The sequence below is a fragment of the Sciurus vulgaris genome (assembly GCF_902686455.1).
Source record: "Sciurus vulgaris genome assembly, chromosome: 14".
Taxonomy (NCBI): Eukaryota; Metazoa; Chordata; class Mammalia; order Rodentia; family Sciuridae; genus Sciurus; species Sciurus vulgaris.
Genome location: NC_136475.1, coordinates 68003903 through 68026558, shown reverse-complemented (window position 1 = coordinate 68026558; position 22656 = coordinate 68003903).

Below are 22656 nucleotides of genomic sequence, written 5' to 3'. Positions count from 1 at the left end.
GCGGTAGACGCGATTGCGACTCTGCACAACGCTTTGCCTTTCTTTCTTTGGGGTGCTTTCGGATTTTCCCAACAATCAAGTTGAGTTCTGAGTTACTGACTCAGTTATCTTGATGCATAGGGGAAAGGGTCAAGTGGAAACCTGATCCCCCGCGTTGAGTAAGCTCTTTTCTGGGAAATTCTGAAATGACTCCTGCGTGGTTCAAGACTGGTTACCGCTGCATCCGGAGCCGCGGAACTGGCGGCGCCTTTAGCAAACACATCTGCGTGGTTTGCGTTCTTTTCTCTTAGGCGATAGCCAAACGAAAACTGCACATCTTCAATTTTTGCATCCACAGCGTCTAGAACGAAACTGCCACAAGGCAGTCACCTAGTACATCTTTTGGAATCAGAATGGAGGCCCTCTCACAAACCCCCAGCGTTGGAATTACAGTACAGTGGATAGGTAGGGACAGAGACACCTTGATCTTGCCAGACCTGATTGTGCAATCTATACCTCAGGACTGCAGGGTCATTTCTTGGCATCTGTCATGCCAGCATTGCTCTCTGAGGTCCTGCCCCTTTTGCCACTAAGAGGTCCAGGTCATGGGTTCCCTGTATTCCCAGAAGTCTCAACAAGGGACAGAATTCCCTTGTGCTCAACTCTGATTTGTTTTATAAGTAACACTGAAAATAATCTTATCTTTGAGCAATATATAAAAGCCAAATAATATTAAGCACTTCATATATATCATTATGATCCGTAGAATTGTCCTGCAAAGACGATCTTTATTTTTAGGATTGTCCTTTAAGATTGCAGTCATTTGCATTTGTCTTTATTTTACAAATGAGAAAATTACAGCTCGGAGAGCTTAAATAATGCCGAGTAACAGAAACAGGATTCTAACTCAGACCTGGCTGGGTCCAAAATCCATAGACTGGAGACAAATAGAGGCTGACATGCAGTTAATAAAGTTTTTCATGGCCCCTTTTGCAAAGAACACATTTTATTACTTCTCCCCTGAAATCCCGCACTCTTCCTTTACTTAATAGCACAGTTCCTGCTATCTGCATCCCCTGCTCCTCGGGGAAAGCATGAGTCCTTCTAACACATCATTTCTGCTTTGATAGGAGCATGTGTCTTCACCTGGATTTTGTCATGTCTCTGCCTTTTCACCCTTATCATTAATTTGATTAAATTAGAGGACAGAAAAGGATAGAACCCTCTCACTCCGCTGCCAGAAAATCAGGCAATGTCAAAGACTGAAGCACAGGTTTCCCTAAATGAGTGCAGGACACACACAAGGTCAAGAAGAACAGCAGGAAGGGTACAAGATCAGGCTCGCCCTCCCATGGACATGACTTTCAAGTTTCGCCATCCGCCCCAGGATGCCAAGGATTGGACCTTGCTGTGAAGATGAAATGAAGCAGATGTAAAGGTGCCCACCACAACATCACAGCCACCCACTGCACCCCCACCTGCCCCTCCTACCACTTAGCACCTCTTCCTTCTTGATTTTCTCCTTCTAAAAGTTTTACACTTTTAGAAGTGTTTCATTGAAGTCCACAATGCATTTTGAATTAATGTTTGTGACCAGTGTAAGGTCTGTGTCTGCATTCAATTTTTGTATAGGGATGTCCACATTCCAATAACATTTGTCAAAAGACCAGTCTTTCTCCACCGAACTGCTTTTACTCAGTTGACTACACTCGTAGGAATTTATTTCCGGACTGTCCACTGATCTATGCATCTGCTATTTTATCAATACTATGTTGTTGTGCTAATTTTACAGCTCTATGGTTAGTTCTTGCTATGGCCTGAATGTTAGTGTTCTGTCAAAACTCATATAGTGGAACATAATACCCCAGGAGATAGTATTAAGAAGTGGGAAATTGGGTAAATGATCAAGTTGTAAGGGTTCCACCTTCATGGATGCGTTTAGTGCCCTTATGAAAGAGGTACCAGCAAGTTCCCTTGCCCCTTTTACCATGAAAGGACCAATAGAAGTCACCATTTATGCACAGAGCAAGCCCTCACTAGACACCAAATCTAATGTCACCTTCATCTTGGACTTCCCATTCTCCGAAACAAATTAATAAATTTCTGTAGTTTGCAAATTACTCACTCTAAAATATTTTTTTGTTTTTGTTTTTTTTTTATTTATTTATTTTTTATTGTAAACAAATGGGATACATGTTGTTTCTGTTTGTACATGGAGTAACAGCATGCCATTTGCATATTCATACATTTACATAGAGTAATGATGTTTGATTCATTGCGTTATTTTTTTCCTTCCCCCCCACCCCTCCCACCTCTCTTTTCCCTCTATACAGTCCCTCCTTCCTCCATTCTTGCCCCCCTCCCACCCCCCATTACGTGTCATCATCCGCTTATCAGTGAGATCATTCGTCTTTTGGATTTTTTTAGATTGGCTTATCTCACTTAGCATGATATTCTCCAATTTCATCCATTTGCCTGCAAATGCCATAATTTTATTATTCTTTATGGCTGAGTAATATTCCATTGTATATCTATATATACCACAGTTTCTTTATCCATTCATCAATTGAAGGGCATCTAGGTTGGTTCCATAGTCCGGCTATTGTGAATTGAGCAACTATGAACATTGATGTGGCTGTATCTCTGTAGTATGCTGATTTTAAGTCCTTTGGGTATAGGCCAAGGAGTGGGATAGCTGGGTCAAATGGTGGTTCCATTTCAGGTTTTCTAAGGAATCTCCACACTGCTTTCCAGAGTGACTGCACTAATTTGCAGCCCCACCAGCAATGTATGAGTGTACCTTTTTCCCCACATCCTCTCCAATACCTCTTGTTGCTTGTATTCTTGATAACAGCCATTCTAATTGGGGTGAGATGGAATCTTAGGGTAGTTTTGATTTGCATTTCTGTTATTACTAAAGATGGTGAACATTTTTTTCATATGTTTGTTGATTACTTGTAGATCTTCTTCGATGAAGTGTCTGTTCATTTCCTTAGCCCATTTATTGATTGGGTTATTTGTATTCTTGGTATAGAGTTTTTTGAGTTCTTTATATATTCTGGAAATTAGTGCTCTATCTGAAGTATGAGTGGCAAAGATATTCTCCCACTCTGTAGGCTCTCTCTTCGCATTGCTGATAGTTTCCTTTGCTGAGAGAAAGCTATTCAACATTGTCCTCGAAACTCTAGCCAGAGCAATTAGGCAGACTAAAGAAATTAAAGGGATACAAATAGGAAAAGAGGAACTTAAGCTGTCACTATTTGCGGATGACATGATTCTATATTTAGAGGATCCAAAAACCTCCTCCAGAAAACTTCTAGACCTCATCAATGAATTCAGCAAACTAGCAGGCTATAAAATCAACACGCATAAATCTAAAGCATTTTTATATGCAAGCGACGAAACAGCTGAAAGGGAAATGAGGAAAACAACTCCATTTGCAATAGCCTCAAAAAAAAAAAAAAAATACTTGGGCATCCATCTAACCAAAGAGGTAAAAGAGCTCTATGATGAAAACTACAAAACATTGAAGAAAGAAATTGAGGAAGACCTTAGAAGTTCAAAAGATCTCCCATGTTCTTGGATAGGCAGAACTAATATTGTCAAAATGGCCATACTACCAAAAGTGCTATACAGATTCAATGCAATTCCAATTAAAATCCCAATGACGTACCTTACAGAAATAGAGCAAGCAATCATGAAATTCATCTGGAAGAATAAGAAACCCAGAATAGCTAAAGCAATCCTTAGCAGGAAGAATGAAACAAGGGGTATCGCAATACCAGAACTTCAACTATACTACAAAGCAATAGTAACAAAAACAGCATGGTATTGGCACCAAAATAGACAGGTAGATCAATGGTACAGAATAGAGGACACAGACACAAACCCAAATAAATACAATTTTCCAATACTAGACAAAGGGGCCAAAAATATGCAATGGAGAAAAGATAGCCTCTTCAACAAATGGTGCTGGGAAAACTGGAAATCCATATGCAACAGAATGAAACTAAACCCCTATCTCTCACCCTGCACAAAACTCAACTCACAATGGATCAAGGAAAGGACCTTGAAATCAGACCAGAGACCCTGCATCTTATAGAAGAAAAAGTAGGTCCAAATCTTCACCTTGTTGGCTTAGGATCAGACTTCCTTAACAGGACTCCCATAGCACAAGAAATAAAAGCAAGAATCAATAACTGGGATAGATTCAAACTAAAATATTTTTAATAATGGTTACATGGACAAAGACAATCCTGAAGTCAGATAATCTATTAGTCCTTAACTTTTTTTTTCTTCAATATCATATTGTCTATTCAGGATTTTTTCTTTTTCATATAAACTTTAGAATCAGGTTGCCAATATCCAATCCTAACTTGCCCAAATTTTTATTGGAATTGTTATAGATCAAGTTAGGAAGAATTGACATCTTGGCAGAGCACGGTGGCACATGCCTATAATCCCAGCAGCTCGGGAGGCTGAGGCAGGAGGATGGCAAGTTCAAAGCCAGCCTGAGCAACTTAGCAAGGCTCTAAACAACTTAGTGAGACCCTTTCTCTAAATAAAATACAAAAAAGGGCTGAGGATGTGGCTCAGTGGTTGAGTGTCGTAGGTTTAATCTCTAGTACCAAAAAAAAAAAAAAAAAAAAAAAAAAGAATTGATATCTTAACAATATTAAGTCAATTCATGAACATAGGGTAGCTCTTTATTTATTTAGATCTGCTTTCTGTCATTGGAGTTTTGTACTTTTGGACATATAGATCATGTATCTGGTTAGATTTATATCTAGATATACCACTTTTTGATAGTGAAATGTATTTTTTAATGCTGTTTTGTTTTTGGTTTCAAATTCCAATTGTTCCTCATAGGTAACAATTGACTTCTGTATATCATCTTGTATCCTGGTAACTTGCTTATTAGGTTCAGAAGATTTTGGCATAGACAGTTTTATTTCTTCTTTCCTAATTTGTATGCCTTTTATTTCCTTTTCTTGTCTTATGCTAACTAGGACTTCTGGCATGTTGTTGAATAGGAGTAGTAAAAAGAGACATCAATGCCTTGTTCCCAATCTTAGGGAGAAACTGTTTCAGTCAGCTTTTTTTGCTGCTACACCAAAAGACCTGACAAGAACGATTAGGGGTGGAAAAGTTTATTTGGGTGCTCACAGTGTTAGCGGTCTCAGTCCATAGAAGGCCAGCTCCATTCTGCTCAACAAAGACAAAATATGTACCCCAAAGGTACAACCTTATGGACCCACCTCCTCCAGTTACAACCTACCTGCCTTTAGTTACCACTCAGTTAATCCCTATCAAGGATTAATTTGCAAATTGGGTTAAGGCTCTCATAACCCAATCATTTCACCTTCAAACCCTCTTGCATTGCCTTACACATGAGCTTTTGGGGGGCACATATCTAAACCATAACAAAAAGCATTCAGTTTCTTACCATGAATTATGGTCTTTTGTAGATCTTTTTTATCAAATTGAGAAAATGCCCCTCTATTCCTAATTTACTGAAAATTTGTCATGAGTCATTGCTGGATTTTGCCAAATGCTTTTCCTGAATCAATTAATATGATCATATGATTTTTTTTTTTTTTTTTTTTTTTTTTTTTTAGCCTACTGATGTGGTAGATGACACTGACTCACTTGTGGAGCCAGCCTTGCATACCTTGAATAAATGCCACTCGGCTGTGGTGTATAGTATTTTGTATACATTGTTAGATTTGATTTGATTATATTTTGTTAAGGATTATTGTTATCCATGTTCATAAGAGATATTGGTCTATAATTGCCTTTTCTTGTACTCTCTTTGGTCTTGGTATTAGAATAATGCCAGTCTCACAGTACGAGGTGGGACACTTTTTCTTATTTTCTGAATAAGAAAATTGCAGAGAATGAGTGTAATTTCTTTCCTGAATGCTTAATAAGCTCACTGGAGAAACAATCTGAGCCTGGTAATTTCTGTTTTGGAAGATTAACTATTCATTCTTTGATAAATACTGGCCTAATTCTATTATCTACCTGATTATCTACCTCTGTGTGTCAGTTTTGATAGTTTATCATTCAAGGATTTAGTCCATTCACCTAAGTTATCAACTCTGTAGACATAGAGTTGTTCATGTCTTTATTGTCCTTCAAGTGTCCAGGGATCAGTGTTGATCCCTTCCTTGATTTCTCATATTAGTAATTTGTATTTTCTCCCTCTGTTCTCTTGGTAAGACTTACTAGAGATTTATTAACTTTGTTTTACCCTTTCAAAAAAAAAACAGTTATTTTTTGGCTATCTTTTTTAAATTACTGGTTCTTTTTAGTTATAAATTATGATATAATATATTTTGATATAATTATAAAAGCATGAAATATAATTTATTCTAATTCAGTCCCGATTACTTCCCCTTCCCCTTCCATCCCTATACCTCCCTGTTTCCTTGCCTCTACTCTGCTGATCTTTCTGCTATTTACTTATAGTTTTGTTTTTTTTTAATTGGTGTTTTGTGGATGTACATGATGGTGAAATTCATTAAGGTATAGTCATATGTGCACACAGGAAAGTTAGATCAGATTCATTACACAGTCATTCCCTACCTCATCCCACATCCCTTCCCTCATTCCCCTTTGTCTACTCCACTGATCTTTCTTCTATTCTTTAAAAACAACAACAAAAAAAAAAACAAAAACAGCTTTTTACTGCATTGATATTCTCCATTGTTTTCCTTTTTTACAACTTTGTAGATTTCTACTCAAATTTTTACTGTTTCCTTTCCTGCGCTTTATTTAGGCTTTTTTTCCCTTTATATTGTAATGTGGAAGCTTAGACTACTGACCTGAGATCTTTATTCTTTTCTAATGTATGCATCAATGCTATAAATTTCCCTCTAACAAATGTTTTTACAGAATTCACAAATCTTGACAAGGTGGCTTTTCATTTAGTTCAACATATTTTTTTAATTTCTTTTGAGATGTCTTCTTTAATTCCTGTAAGTGTTTTGCTTTATCCCCAAGTATTTGGGGAATTTTCAGCTCTTTCTCTTCTGGATTTTTAGTTTGATTCCATTGTGGTCTGAGAATATATTTGTATTATTTCTAATTTTGAAATTTCAAGATACATTTTATTCCCTATAGTGTGAATTCTCATGCTAGTGCTTTTTAATTTATAACACTTTTTAATTTATAACACTTATAAGTGTTCCATGTGACTAGAGAAGAATATTTATTTCGTTGTGTTGGATGGAGTTTTCTATAAATATCCTTTAGATCTGGGTATTTGCTAGTGTTGATCCAGTCAACCATACCCTCACTGATTTTCTGATTGCCTTTCCATCCATAAGTTGAACAATCCAACTATAAAAGTTCTATCCAATTTTACCTAAAGTATTTGCTCCTCTGTGGTTGGATGTACACTTTAAGGATTGTTATATCTTCTTGAATAATTGATTCCTTTAAAATCATGTCCTTTTTTTTTTTTTTTTTTTTTTTTTTTTTTTTTTTGCGGTGCTGTGGATCGAACCCAGGGCCTTGTGCTTGCAAGGCAAGCACTCTACCAGCTGAGCTATCTCCCCAACCCTTATGTCCATCTTTATATCTGATAATTCCCTTTTTCTTATATTTGCTTTGTTTGGAGTTAATATAACTACAGCAACCTTATCAGTGTTAGCATGGTATATCTTTCTTTATCCCGTTATTTTCCACCTCTCTGTGTCTTAATATTTAGCACAGGTTTCTTGTAGAAACAACATATTTTGGGGTCTTCTTTTAATTACTCTGACAGTGTCTTTATTTTAACTGGTATATGTAGAACATTCACATTTAAGGTGGTTATTGATATAGTTGGATAGATATCAAATTATGACTTTTTATTCATTGTGTTTACTCTTTGTTTCTTTTTAAATATATCCTCCTCTCCTTCTGCCTTTTCTAATTTTAACTGAGAATTTTATGTTATTCCATTTCCTCTCCTCTTTTAGCATATCAATTATACTTCTTTTAAAAAAAAGTTTAGTGGTTGCCTGGAATTTGCAACAGGTGTTTACAATTAATCTAAGTCTACTTTCAAATAACACTGTACTATTTCATGAGTATGGCAGATATCTTGTAGTAGCGTATCTCAAATTCCTCAGCTGTCCCTTATAATATTGACATCATTCATTTCCTTATCCATATGCTAGAATCATCCAATACATTTTTGTTATGATTACTTTGAATAGTTATCTGCTAGACAATTCAGTTATTCTTTTTCCCTCCTTTTACCCTTCCTTTTTTCATACAGATACAAGTGTCTTTATATTGTTTTCCTTTTATTTGAGGAACTCAAAAAATATATCTTACAAGGCAGGTCTACTGACTGTAAATAATCATAGCTTTTGTTTGTCTGAGATCATCTTTATTTCTCCTTCACTTTGGAAGAAGAATTTCACTGAATGCAGAATTTTATATTGGTAATATTTTTCCTTTCAATATTTGTTTGTTTGTTTATTGCGGCACTGGGGATTGAACCCAGGGACTCTACCACTGAGCTACAGTGTCCAGACCATTTTATTTTGTATTTTGAAACAGGTCTTGCTAGTTTCCCATGCTGGCCTCAAACTTGTGATCCTCCTGCCTCAGACTCCTTAGTAGCTGAGATTCAAGGCATGCACGGCTGTGCCCAACTTCTTTCAACACGTTAAATATTTCATTTCACTCTCTTTTTATTTGATAAGGAATAGGAGATAGTTCTAATCTTTGTTCTGTAGGTAAGATATTTTATTTCTTTCCTCTAACTTCTTTCAAAAATTTCTTCGTCTTTAATTTCCTGCAGTTTGAATATGATGTTCTGTTTGCAGATATTTCGGTATTTTTCCTTCTTGGAAAGTCCTCCGGCTTCCTAGATCTGTGGTTTTGTGTCTATTGTTATTTGTGAGAAAGTTTCAGTCATTTTGTTTCAAATGTTTCTTCTGCACCCTTTGTTTCTTCTCTTTTCAGTATTTTCATTATGAACATTTACAGTTTTTATAATTTTCCCATAGTTCTTGCAGATTCCATTTGGTTTCCTTTTTTCCATTCTTTTTTCTCTTTGTATTTCAGTTTTGGAAGTTTGTGTTAACATAACCTCAAGATCACTGATTGTTCACTCAGCCATGTCCAGTCTACCAATAAATTTATTGAAGAAATTCTACATTTATGCTAGTGCTTTTTAATTTATGACACTTATATTCTATTCTTCTTAAAGTTTCCTTCTTTCTACGTATATTATCTGTTCTTACATGTTGTCTACTTTCTCGTTAAAAGCCATTTATAAACATTGTGGAAGTCCTTGGTAATGTAGGAGTAACACTCAGGTAATACTTAATCCTATTATAGTAGGCGTTATTTATTAAAGTTGTGTTTTGGTTGCTTGACTTGACAGGTAACATATCTAAATTTGTGTAGAAAAAAAGTTGTAGCATAGTATACTCCCTCTATACAGCTGACTCATTTTAGATATTTTTAAAGGTAGCATTGTTCTGTTTTATTGTGTTTAACAGTAACTGACATGATTGTGCATCTTTATGACTTTCTTTTGGTCAAAAGTAGGCTTCCATAACTCTGTATATCTACTTTTTGAAAGAGTAAGGTCCTGGTGTACATCTAAATCTCATTTTGAAAGCAAAGCAAGAAAAAGCATGAATAAGCTAAATAGGTAGTGACTTTGGAGTTCCCTGCTGAAAATTTCTGATTTTTCTCTTTTTATTTGTTTGCCTCTAGAAGAAAATTAGTAAGGGCTCTGCAAGAATTGAACCAGGTTTTGTATTTTATGAGGGTCAGAGGAGACGATGCCTGTAACTCTCAACATAACATTTCAGCATAATGATAGAGCAGAGGCGTTGGAAATTCTCTCCCCATAAAATAATGGTAAAACAAAACAAAACTGTAAAAAGGACCATCTCAGAATAAAATTATCAAGGAAGTCAATCAAAGGCAAATAACAAATTAAAAAAACATTAGTTGAGGAAAATTCCACTGAATCTTAGCTAAGTGGTAGTCAGAACTACTGCCCATCTGCCCTCCATCCCCACCCCACCCAGCTCAGCTGGTTTGGTGGTTCTACTAGGGTGTGGCAAGTAATGAAAACGAATAGTTTCATTTGTGAGGCTGCTGACTTGATTTGGAACAAAGCATGGAAAAACCCAATGTCACTGAGGCATTGCCATAAACAACAGCAGTCTCAGTAGGAAAGAAACCGAGAAGGCCAACATGGCAGCTAGCTTGAGGTTGTAAGCCTGGTTGAGACAAGAAACAGAGAGTCATTGACTGGCAGGATGATCTAGGAAATGAGGTAGCCATAGTGCCTGAGGTGGGCTTGTAGAATTTGCCTGAACTTTGAGTGCCTTTCCCAGGCCCCACAAAGATTCATTTACCAAAGAGGTAAAAGTATTTCAAAGCAACTTCTGACCATGCACTGGCTAATCTGTCACAGGGGAAACTCCAAAGGATTCCAAACTTAAATTGTAAAAACAATAGCAACAATAATAATACTTTTTAAAACTAAGCAGAGATAGCAAAGGACACAGAAGTATTTGATGAAATAATGACTAGAAATTTCCAAAACTGATGAAAAAAATTAAACATTAAAACATTAAAAAGCTCAAGAAATGCCAAATAGGATAAATACAAAGAAAACCACACCTAAGGACCTCATAATCAAACTGTTAAAAACTAAAAAATGAAGAGAAAAATCTTGAAATCAAAGCAGCAAGAGGAAACAAATTATTGTATTCAGAGGAACAAAAGTAACAGCTGTCTTCTCACTAGAAAAAAAAAAAAAAAATAGAGGGAGATAACTAGAGAGGAGTGAAATCATCCAAGGATTTTACATCCAGAAAAACTAACCTTTAAAAATGAAGGTAAAATATTATATTGTGTGCACCTACAGATATGTAACAACAAATCCCATCATTATGTACAACTATAATGCATCAATTTAAATGTGAAAAAAAATGAAGGTAAAATAAAGACACTGCTAAATAAACAAAGACTGAGAGAATTCGTTGCTCACTACACTTACTACCAAGAAATTCTGAAAGTTCTTCAGACTGAAAGAAAATGATGCCAGATGGTAACTAAAATCCACACAAAGAAATAAAGAGCATTCCAAAAAGTAAATGCTTAAATAAAAGTAAGTCTGAATAAATATGTTCCCACAAAGACTTGTATTGAATAATCATAGCAGCAATATCTATAATGACTAAACAATTCAAATGTCTATGAACTTGGTGATATGAACAAAATGTCATCTATCCATGTAATGGAATACCATTCAACAATAAAATGGGCTACTGACACATACTGCAACATAGAAAAAACTTCAAACCATTATGCCAAGTAAAAGAAACTAATTAGAAACAAACCACATAATGTGTATGTCTTTTTGATTCTTCCCACTTACTTAGATTTTCTTTGATTTTTTTAGACATTTATACATGTTTGCACTTCTTTTGTTAAACGCATTCCTAAATATTTCTTTTTTCTTTTTTTTTTTTTTTTCCCTCCCATCGTGGTACTGGGGACTGAACCCAGAAGTGCCCTCTCACAGAGCTACATACTCAGCCCTTTTCACTTTTTATTTTCGGACAAAATCTCTCTGGGTTGCCCAGGTTCTCAAACTTTCCATCCTCCTGTCTCAGCCTCCTGAGTAGCTGGGATTACAGGCGTGCAGCACCCTGCCCAGTTTAAATATTTCATTCTTTTTGATGCTATTGTAAATCAAAACAGAAGTTGACTTGCTATCCTCTAAACTTTGTTCAAGAAACTGTTCTGTGACTATTGGCTCCTACTTGTAAATCCTCAAGCTACCGAAACTAAGTCTTTGTAGTAGATGTATGTGGCTCTTCTCTCTCTTTTCTCATCCTACTCTCTCCTCTGTTTTCCTCCATATCTCCACCTCACTTCTTCTTTATATGTTCATTGTTCTTGTTAGGGACAGGAATTATGCCCACTCTTTCTTACAAAAAAAAAAAAAAAAAATGCTTGGCTCACTCTGAGTTTAATCAGAAAATTCATGGAGATGGAAGACTGTGCTAAGTGCGCTAGTTAACTGAGATACAACACAACCCCCTTTTGCTGAAAGAAAAGATTCAAATGGATCATTCTGAACTATATTTCTTCTTCATTTGGCAGATCTCTTTGTGTGCATAATTCCTTTCTAGGATGGTGTGTAGTAAAGGTAATTTTGATAATCCTCCCTGCCTGGGGCCCCTGTGTGTATTAATTTTCCTACATTTCCCCCCTTCTTCCTAAAGGTAGGGTAGAACATTTGGATTCAGTCTGGTTTTAGTCTCTACAGCAGGTGCTAAGTCATGAGCCAACACTAGGCCTGGGATCTGAGCCCCTGTAGAGCCCCAGGCCTTGCTGAAGCAGCTACTCTTTTGGCAGGATCTTACCAACTCCCCCTTGGGATCTCTCCTGTCTCCTCTATGACTCTCAGAAGAGAAGGGTTAAAGTCAGCATGCAGGGAGTTCAGGAAGTGTGCAGGTTTGCGTGTGACCTCATTTTCTAGAGGGAGGTATGGGAGGACCAATGTGTCCCAGAAAGTAGGTGGTTATGTGAACGGCCCTGCCTGTGGTACAGAAGGCCAGCAGTTGACCTGTGAAACCTGGAACTTGGCCCCAGTTGTAAACAGAAATCTGAGAATTCAGAATCAGAGCCAACATCTGGAAGAGGGTCTCTAACAGTGACAGAACTACCAGATGCCAGAAGTCCTGACTGAAAGCTGCTACCTCTGGGGCTATCTGCAAAGAAAGGAAGAAAACAAACATCTGCAGTGTGTGCTGACCACCCATATGGACGATGGGCTGGGGGGCTTTATTAGCATTGTTGCAACTTAAAATGCAGGGGAAAGTACAGAGCTATGAGTTGTCAGGCCTGAATTCCATTTGTAGTGTCACAAGAGATTTTTATGTATGTCTCTAACAGATTGATTAACTCATTTCCATCATTCAACAAAAGGTTATTGAATATCTGCTTACTTTCAGGCTATGTTAAGTAATAGTATAAAATGACTAAAATTTAGTCAATGCTTTTGAGGAACTTGCTTTTGACATGATATATGTGGTTATATTATCTATTTCTATAAAATATGAGAACATGGGCCCAGCCTGTTTCCCAGGAAACTACCTATCAAAGGGGGTAGTTCCTTCACAGTGGGAAGGATTACTTATAACACTGTCATGTGGGCCGGCCTGAGTTAGGGCTGGAAAGTCTGTCTCACTAGCAGCCTTCTCCCTAAACGGGGAAGAAAGAAGTGGGAGGAAGTAAGAGACGGGAATGGAGAGGGAAAGGAATACAGGGTCACAGAGGACCTGCAAGAACCACAAAACACTCACAGTGGAATGGACTATCCTGCTGTGAAGGGGTAAGCAGGAAGGACAACGGACACCTGGGAGCCCAGGCCCATGTCCCAGGATTCCTACAGGCCTCCAAATCCCTGCTGAGAGGGAAGGTTGTGGAAGCAGTAACTTAGTTCTCCCTTATACCTCAGCCCACACATTTCCCTCACACACTGCATTTTCAAATCCTCAAAGGCAGACCATGGCTTATACATCTCATATAATAACTATATAGCATAATTATTATTACAGTTAATCTTTGCTACATGCTTCTTTTATTCCATGTACTGTGCTAAGCTCATCACATGTATTATTTACCTGAATATGTACCATGGTCAACAAATTTGGGACCTCATTACCTCCATTGTACCCATGAGTGAATGACCACTGACAGGTTAACAAATCCACACATTTCTACAAATTGGCAGGGACAGGATTTGAACCCAAGATTTGAAGAAAGCCTATGTTACATGAGCTCCCTAAACTTGGCACTGTGTCTCAATGTGCTGCGTATCTGGTCCTTTCCCTTCTCAGGGACTTCATTCTTAAAATCATCTCTTCTGTCCTGCCTCATCCTTTTCTCTCTTCCCATTGGACCATTCTCACCTGTATACACACACACCTGAATATCACGTAATTTAGTACAAATACCTCCTTTGGCCATGTGTTCTCTTCCGTGTATCTCTCCAAGAGTAACCCCAGTTTCTCTGGTTTTGTTTTCATGTTCCTGAAAATTAAATAAATGTCCCATTACATTTATTTCAGTTCTCAGCCATGTTTGAAGAACCTTAAAAAGTCCATAGGACCAAGGTTCTGTTAAGAAATTAAGTAGGACAGCGAATTCTGGATAGACACCAATAGCATCCACCCTACTCCCTCACCTTGAAAACAGACTGAATTTGAACCCCCTGACCAACCCCTGAAATTAGGAAATTACAGATGCTCCTCCCAGGCAGTCCTGGCTCCTTTTGATGTGATAAAGAGGCTCCAGGGACCTAAAGGAAGTGTCCCCTGAAATTCCTCTTTTATGTTCTAATGTACCCCTTCCCACTTCTTTTTTTATTTATTTATTTATTTTTTTATTTACTTATTCTGCTTTAGTTGTTACACAGCATGGGTCTGGATATCGCCTTCTATTTAACCATTGTGTTCTCTAGTCTAAGATAAAATATCAACATGTTTAAACAATCTGGAATATTGCTTTCATAGGAAAAAAACAAAAACAAAAACAAAAAACTTCGACCTGGTTTTGTTCCTGATATCTCATTTGAGGTCTTGGCTTTGTGGGTTCCTGTCTCTCTGTGAAGCTGCATCAGACCGCAGCTGATGAATGAATGAATGGTCTTGGGCTCTAGAATAGTCCAAGGCCCTTCCAGTCAGGAATGATGCATGTAGAAGTGTTCTGTCAGCCACAAAGTGATTTAGAAGCATGATGAGGTTGCTGTCCTCGTTAGCGGGTTCCTTGGGTAGTTGATAGTAAAGACCAGAGTTGACAAACTTTTGCTGTAAAAGGCCAGATCATAAATATTTTAGGCATTGCAGGCCACGTGGTCTCTGTCATAACTACTCAACTCTGCCATTCTGGCATGAAAGCAGCCATAGGCAATAAGTGAACAAATGAGCGTGTCTGTGTTCTAACATAGTTTTATTTATGAATATTAAAATTTAAACTTCTTAAAGAGTTCATGTGTCATGAACTCTTCTTTCATGTGTCTGAATTCTTTTAAAATGTTTTTCAACCATTTAAAAATGTAAAAACAATTCATAGCTCCCAAGCTATAGAAACACAGAAGACCGGATTTGTCCTATTGACCATAGTTTGTTGACCTCTGGTGTAAACTATAGCAGATTCATCTACCAAGATGGCTGGTGATCATGGAGCCCACTGAGGCTTTCTGAACAATAACAGAGTAACCACTCAGAAAAGTGTTCAACTTATACTGGCAGCATTAGAGACCCAGCCTCACACTTGGAAATTTAATTTTTTTTTTTAAAGTGGTCCTCATATGCCTTGTTCTTTTGACTTGAGTTTATTTCCCACTGGGGATATTGGCCCTTTTGCCTATGGACGAAAGTCAGGTCAATATGGGTCAGTTCTATGGGCTAGGAGAAGGGATGAAGGAGCCCAGGGTGGAGAATCTTAGAAAAATCACTTTCAACCATTCATCATCCCTCAACCTAGCTCTTTAGGTCAAGGTCTCACACTTAGGAGAAGCCCGTCTTTAGGATTGCAATTCCCAGCCCTGGTGGGAAGGACTGGAGAAGCAATCATTCAAATTCTGGTAGTCCCATCTGTTTTCCTGAGTCCTGTTCTTCCAGGGTCATCAGGACAAGAAGTCTTCATTGCTACAGATGTGGGGGCTGCTCACCCCAAAGAAAAGGTGAGGGAGAAGCAAGATTAGAACCCCAGAGACACAGAAACCGTAACTTTGAGTCTCCTCTTTTGGAGTTAACTTTTTCGTCAGAATATTACTTTTTATAGGTCCTCGCTATTATTATCTCCAGACGTTGAGTGTTCTGTGCTTCAAAATTGGGGCAATGGGCAGTTTTCTGTTTCAGATTCAATTCCTCCAGGAAGCTTTCCTTGATTGCGTCCCCTGAAGTGGAAAACACAAATTTCCCCTTCCTTGATCTCCAGGAGTGCTTCATCTGCACCTACTTAAGGCTCTTGAATATGTATTTTTCTATTATATTTATCTTCAGACCCGTATGCTCAAAAAGGCCAAGTCTCTGAATACTCCTTGAAAAGCTTTTATTTCTTATCATGGTGTCTTATGCAAAGTGGATTCTGAATAAGTAGTTACCAATCAAATAAAAGTGAAACACCCAATAAATGGACAAACTGTTTCATTTATAGCACAGCTGTCCAATGGAACATGGCTGTGATGGAAGTATCTATGTAGTCCACAATGGTAACCACTGTCCCAGGTAGCTACTGAGTACCTGAAATACGGCTGGTATGACTTAGGAACTGATCTTAAATTTTCTTTAATTTTTAACTCATTTTAATTTGAAGAACCACATATGACTCCAGGCTACCATACTGGACAGCACATGTCTGTGGGACAATAAACAGCTAGTTTAAAAATTGGCTTCCAAGTGTGGACTATTCATTTGGGCAGTAATCAGATTCTTGTGGGGTTCACATTCTGGGGAGCAGAATGTGGAGAAGATGGGAGACAGATAATAAGGGAGGAGGGGCAGAAACAAAAATTAAAGCAAGGTTGGGGGTGTTGAGAGAGACCGAAAGAGCAAGCTAAATATTAAGCAGGGTGGTCAGGGCAGGCGAGATCTAGGCTCAAGGCAGGCAGAAGTGAGTGTTCAGCAAAGAGATCTGTAGAAGTAAGAGGATTCTGTGCCAACCTGACCCCTCTGACACATTGTCACAAAGAAAATGAACCCAGAGGGTTTGGGGGCACTGAGGAAGGAGGACAGTTTTTGTTGGGTTTTGTTAACAAAGCTTTGATGGATGTTTCCAGAGCCTTATCTTGAGCCTTAAAACAAGGGCCAGGTGTGGAGGTGCTAAGCAACTTACTGAGACCCTATCTCTGAAAAAAAAATAATAATAATAATTACAAAATAGGACTGGGGTTGTGGCTCAGTGGCTGAGTGCCCCTGAGTTCAATCCCTGGCACGAGAAAGAGAAAGAAAGAGAGAGGGAGAGAGAGAGAGAGAGAGAGAGAGAGAGAGAGGGAGGGAGGGAGGGAGGGAGGGAGGGAGAGAGAGAGAGAGAGAGAGAGAGAGAGAGAGAGAAAGAAAGAAAGAAAGAAAGAAAGAAAGAAAGAAAGAAAGAAAGAAAGAAAGAAAGAAAGAAAGAAAGAAAGAGTAAAAAAAAAAAAAAGAAAAGAAAAAACAAGGGGGCAGGCAGGCTGACCCTGCTTTTACAGCAATAGGTTCCTGGAAACTATGCTGGAAAACACACAGCGAAAAATCAACCTTATTCTTCCAACTGCTTGGTCCCCTCTTCCTCGGTGCCAATGCCAAGCTCTTGCACAGCTGCATGCCAACTGGATTTGCTTGGAGCCTGTGGCAGTTGCAGAAATGGAGTCATAAAATGGTGATGGCTGGGAAGGGCAGTTAGAGAACAGACTGAACAGAACCAGCAGTGAACTGTGAGCCTGGAGGGAAACAGGGAGGCTTAGGAAAGGGCAAGCACGGAACAACCTGCATTTCCTGAGCATCCACCAGATCCAGCAGAACGACTCTCACTAAGTGGCCCCGAGCCAGCTAATCATGTGACTCTCAAAGCTGGGTAACCTGACGCCTGGGGTCCCCAGGTCCAGACAGCGAAGGAGCTGTGTGGTGGAAACAACAAAGCAAGTCTCCGGCAAGGAAAGCTTGCTGGACATGCAGGGTGTCACCAGGGTATGAGGTCCCAGAACAGCGGCCTGTGCTTCTCAGCAGCCCCTCTGAGGAAATCCTTTTCAACTGGATATAATAAAAGCTTTGTTCAAGGGCCAGTGGTAGAAGTCTATGAGATTTTTAGAAGCTCCTCTAGGTGTTTCAAAGAATCAACTTGGAGTTGCTTGGTATGCGTGAAAGAATCAGCAGGACATTATAACACATTTTAAAAGACACTGTTGAAAAGTATGTTAGCTCCAAGAGCCTGCTCTCTGGTTCTTCCTCAGGAGCAGAGTCTGTGCTCCAAGAGGACACCATCAGGAATGAGGTTAGGAATCAATGTCAAAGAGTGGTCCGGACCATATGAATGCCATTTGGCAAAACCAGAAGCCAAGGCAGATTGAGGACCTGCCCACATCTGCCATGGGATAGGCTGAGATTATTTTACTTCATTCTACCCAGACTTTAAGTGATCATGAAATCAATTTAATGGGTTGCAACCAAACCAGTTTTTCTGCTAATCGTTGTTGATGATTCATAATGGTCTGCTAACTCAGTGCCAGTATTTTCTTCACATAGGGAGGATGTAAGAGGATGCCTATCCTTAATGTCTACTCCTTGGTGTTGCTGCCTTCAGAAAGGCTTCCTTGACTACTCATTCAAATCATTCCCCCAAAACACACACACACACACACACACACACACACACCACTGTTTTATTGCTTTTACGGCACTTAAAATTAACTGAAATCTTGTATATTTTCTTTCTTCCTACCCATCCCTCTAAAATATCAGCTCTGTGAGCTTAGGGCCTGAACATTCATTGTTATCCGTCCCCCCATCCCAGTACCCAGAATAATACCTCCACCTAGTAGGTGCTCAATTAAAATTGCTTTGGGTGGGAGGGTCCAGCCCATGGCTTTAGCTGTTATTGCTCATTCATTGGCTGGTGGTCTATTTCCTGTTGTGCCCCCAGAATCTGACACCACCTTTTCCTGCCTGGCCTACAAGGATGTCAACACAGGCCATGTTTTAACACATCTGGGCTGACCTTCCTTGTTCAGTGTTTCTGTCTTGTTTCCTTGTTGGCCAGTAGCCACTGTGCTACCTGCCGACCCCAGGTAAGCTTCATTGAAGCTTAATTGCACTAATGACTTTCAAATGCATTTTCAAGTTTTAATCACATCTTAATGTAGATTTATGAATTTTTCACACAAGTATACATTCATGTAAACACAGTCACAATCAGGAACCCCCCCCTCCAAAAAAACACTTCATCATGCATTCTCTCTCTGCTCTAATCCTTGGCAACCACTAATCTGCTCTACATCACCAAAATATTGTTTCTTTGAGACTGGTACATAAATGAAATCAGACAGCACATGATCTATTGAGGCTTACTTCTTTTACCCAACATAACTCCTTGAGAATCATCCACACTGTTGTAGGTATCAATTGTTCATTCCTTTCTGTTGCTAAGTAGTATTCCATTGTGTGGATCTACCGCATTCTTTTTAGCCAATAATCCTTGAAATTTAGGTTGCTTCCACTTTTTGTGGATTCTGAATAGAGTTGCTATAAATTATCCTGTATAGCTTTTATGTGACTGTGTTTTCATTTCTCTAGAATAAATATCTAGGGCTGGATCATATGGTATTATTTTGCACTCCATTTAGCAATGTAAGAAAGTTCCAGTAGCTTCACATTCTTCCCAAAACTTATCGTGAGTTTGTTTGCTTTTTAAAAAACAAATTTCACTATAGTAGGTTTGCAGAGGTAGCTCACTGTGGTGCAGGGGGATATAATAAAAAAGGTTTAAAAATCAAATAACAAAAATGATAAAGTGAAATTATAATAAAATGAAAAAAAAGAGGTATTTTAAATAAATTGCATCCTAAAAAAATAATGACAAATACCATTGGCATATACACGTATGCTTATGTGCATGTAAGTTTATACAATCACGTACATAAATAGGGATTAATTCATAATACAAAATATACTTTATCCTATGGGTTGGGGCAAAAAGAAAAAAAAATTTAAGCCATTGTTCAAGAGAAGGAGACCCAAGGATTGGTATTTTCGCTTGCTTCTTAATAAATTAGCAGAAACCTGAAAACCTTGAATATGTTCAATACTGTGGCAGGAAGAAGAAACTGAGATTAGATCTAAAGGTACTGCTATACTTTAGGTCTAGAAAGTCCCCAAAAGTCCAATCTGTGGTGCTGTAGGAGGTGGTGGAACCTTTAGGAAGGGGGTCTTAATGGATGAAAGTCAGCTCATTGGGCATGTGACCTTGAAGGCAATGTTGAGACTCCAGCTCCCTCATCTCTTTTTCTTTGTTTCTCAATCACTGATACTGCAGTCCTTGGGTAAAGGCCCTGGTTCTCAGGGTCCCAACAGACCAGGCTCTATCACCCATCTCAATGTGCCAATCAAAGAGGTGAGTTATGGCGAAGGGCAGGAAAGGAACTTTATTCAGTGTGGTTGCTGAAAAGTGGGTTTAGTGACCAAAGATCTGTCTTCAAGGGGTTGAAAGAAACTTTGAGGTTTTATAGAAAAGAGGCACAAAGGTAAGGGTTGGTAAGAACTTTCATGGTTGGGAATTTGTATGCCTGGAAGAGCAGGCCATTTTGGTCAGGCTATGGTCTGATTGGTCTTTATCTCAGGATTGATTCTGCAAAGTTCTGGGATTTGGTTTCCACTGTGAGATGACTGTTCCTGCTTAAAGGGACAGCCTCAGTTCTATCATTGAGTAATTGCTCCTATTTAGGGGGAGAGTCTCATTATGAGGTGATCTTTGAGACTTTTGCTTTTTATTTTGATTGCATGTCATAAAGATGCTTATCAATTAGACCTGTTGTTCCTGGAATCCAAGGTAACTGCAGAAGAAAGTAGTTCCAAAAAAATAAAGAGGCAAACAGAATCAGAGAGGGACAAAATTGGCTAGGTCAGTGACTGGACACTCCTTTACCACCATGAGGCAGGTGAGCAACTTCCTCCACTATGCACTCCCATCATGATGTACTGCCTCACCACAGGCCCAAAAGTAACAGGCCAACCATGGACTGAATGTCCAAAATTAAGAGCCAAAACAAATCTTCCCTTCGTTAGGCTGATTTTTCTCATGTATTTTACCATAGTGATGGAGAGATGACTAACACATGTACCAATTTGAAATTGAATCCGGATAAAAGTGAAGATCCTATCCCATGCCACAAAGCATGCTCAATGAAACTCACTCTTTCATTACTCCTCTTTCATTACTCTTATTTCTATATGTACAATATCATTCAGTAACAAAATATTTTTCAGTGAATGCATCATTTAACAGAGGAGATATGTTGTAAATATGAATAAAACTATAAAAAGTATTGAAAATTGAGCACAGATGTCTTTTTTTCCTGGTTAAACACATTTTTTTAAAATTTAATGTGTGCTCTCTCTCCAAAAAGAGTGTGCTTCATGTAAAACAAAGAGGTCGTGTTGTGTGTTGGTGGAGAGGTAGGTGCACGGACCCTCATGCACAGCTGATAGGAGCATGGACCACTTTGGCAATCTGGAGGTTAATTTGAACTTGGCTGGTGTCATGGTTTTGCTCTCTCCCTCTGACCAGTGCCCAAGGGCTCCTAGAGAAGGAAATAAGGGTTCTGATTGGTCACATTAGTACACTCCTATCAGATGGACAGAGTTCTTACATCATTCCCCATTTCAGGAAAATGGATCAGTCCGTCGATATCTTTTGGCTCAGGCATGGCTTCCTGATCCAGACAGACTTTAGGATCTTAAAACAATGATGATTTTTTTAAAAAATAAGAAGAAGAATAGCTTGAGGAGGCTTTTCTCAGAATGGAGCACAGTTGTGAATCTTTCTGGCCCTTCACAATGTCAGCAACTCTCAGACTGCCTTGTGGAATGTGCTTTAGACAAAGAAGGTAAATCGCTTGTGAAACTCTTGGGGATCATAGATCTTAAAACCTGATGACTGCCAGTATATCCAAACACAGGCAGGTTGAGAAGAAGTAACCTCTGGTATGAAGACAATGGGCTTCAAAGTCAGTTCATCATTAGGGAAAATCGAGATGTAGATGTTTCTGAATAATTTTGACATAGTATCACCTTCCCCATAAGACCATTGTACAATAATGTGTTAAAGAGTTTATTTTAGCTGAGCAGATGGCACATGCCTGAGGCTGAAGCAAGAGGATCACAAGTTCAAAGCCAGCCTCAGCAACTTAGCAAGGCCCTAAGCAACTTAGTGAGACCCTGTCTCAAAATAAAATAAAAAGGGTTTGGAATACAGCTGTGATTAAGCATCTCTAGTTCATTTCCCAGTATAAAATTTTTTTTTTAATTTTTTAAGAGTTTAGCACAGTGAGTGATCCAAAAATCATAAGTGTTTAACATATTTTAATTCCATTTCTTCCTCTTGTACCTGGCACATATTGAGAAGTATTAAAGAAGATCTGTGCAGTCTTCTCTAAAGCATGTAAGTAAACAGCAAATAAAGGAACTACAAGCTAAGTTTAGTTTATTTTAGTTTATTTCATATTTTAGCTATACTTTGCCCATATCTAATTTAACTAGATTCTTTTTTCTTCTTGTTTTCAAGGCTCTCCCATCTTTTCTTCTTTAGGGGAGAGCTATTTTTTTCTCTCTTTCCACATAAACAATATGTAGATTATTTTCCTCCAGAGTTCCACCTCAAAAAGAATTGCTCTTGAATGTGTTTAAATATATGTATTTTTTTTTTTCCTTCTTTTCCTCCCTTTTCTGAGAAGGATAACTAAAAGACCAAAACTGAAGAGCAGGAGGTGAGAGTCACTGAGCCAAAATGAGGGAAAGCTGACAGCCAGTTAATTTCTGCAGCACTAGTGCAGAACACTAGACTGGCTTTGAGGTCATAGAAATGACCTTTGTGAGTTTCCAATGACCACACCTATCTTAGTGCAAAAGTGCAAAGCTGCCTTCACATCTCACTTGCATCCAG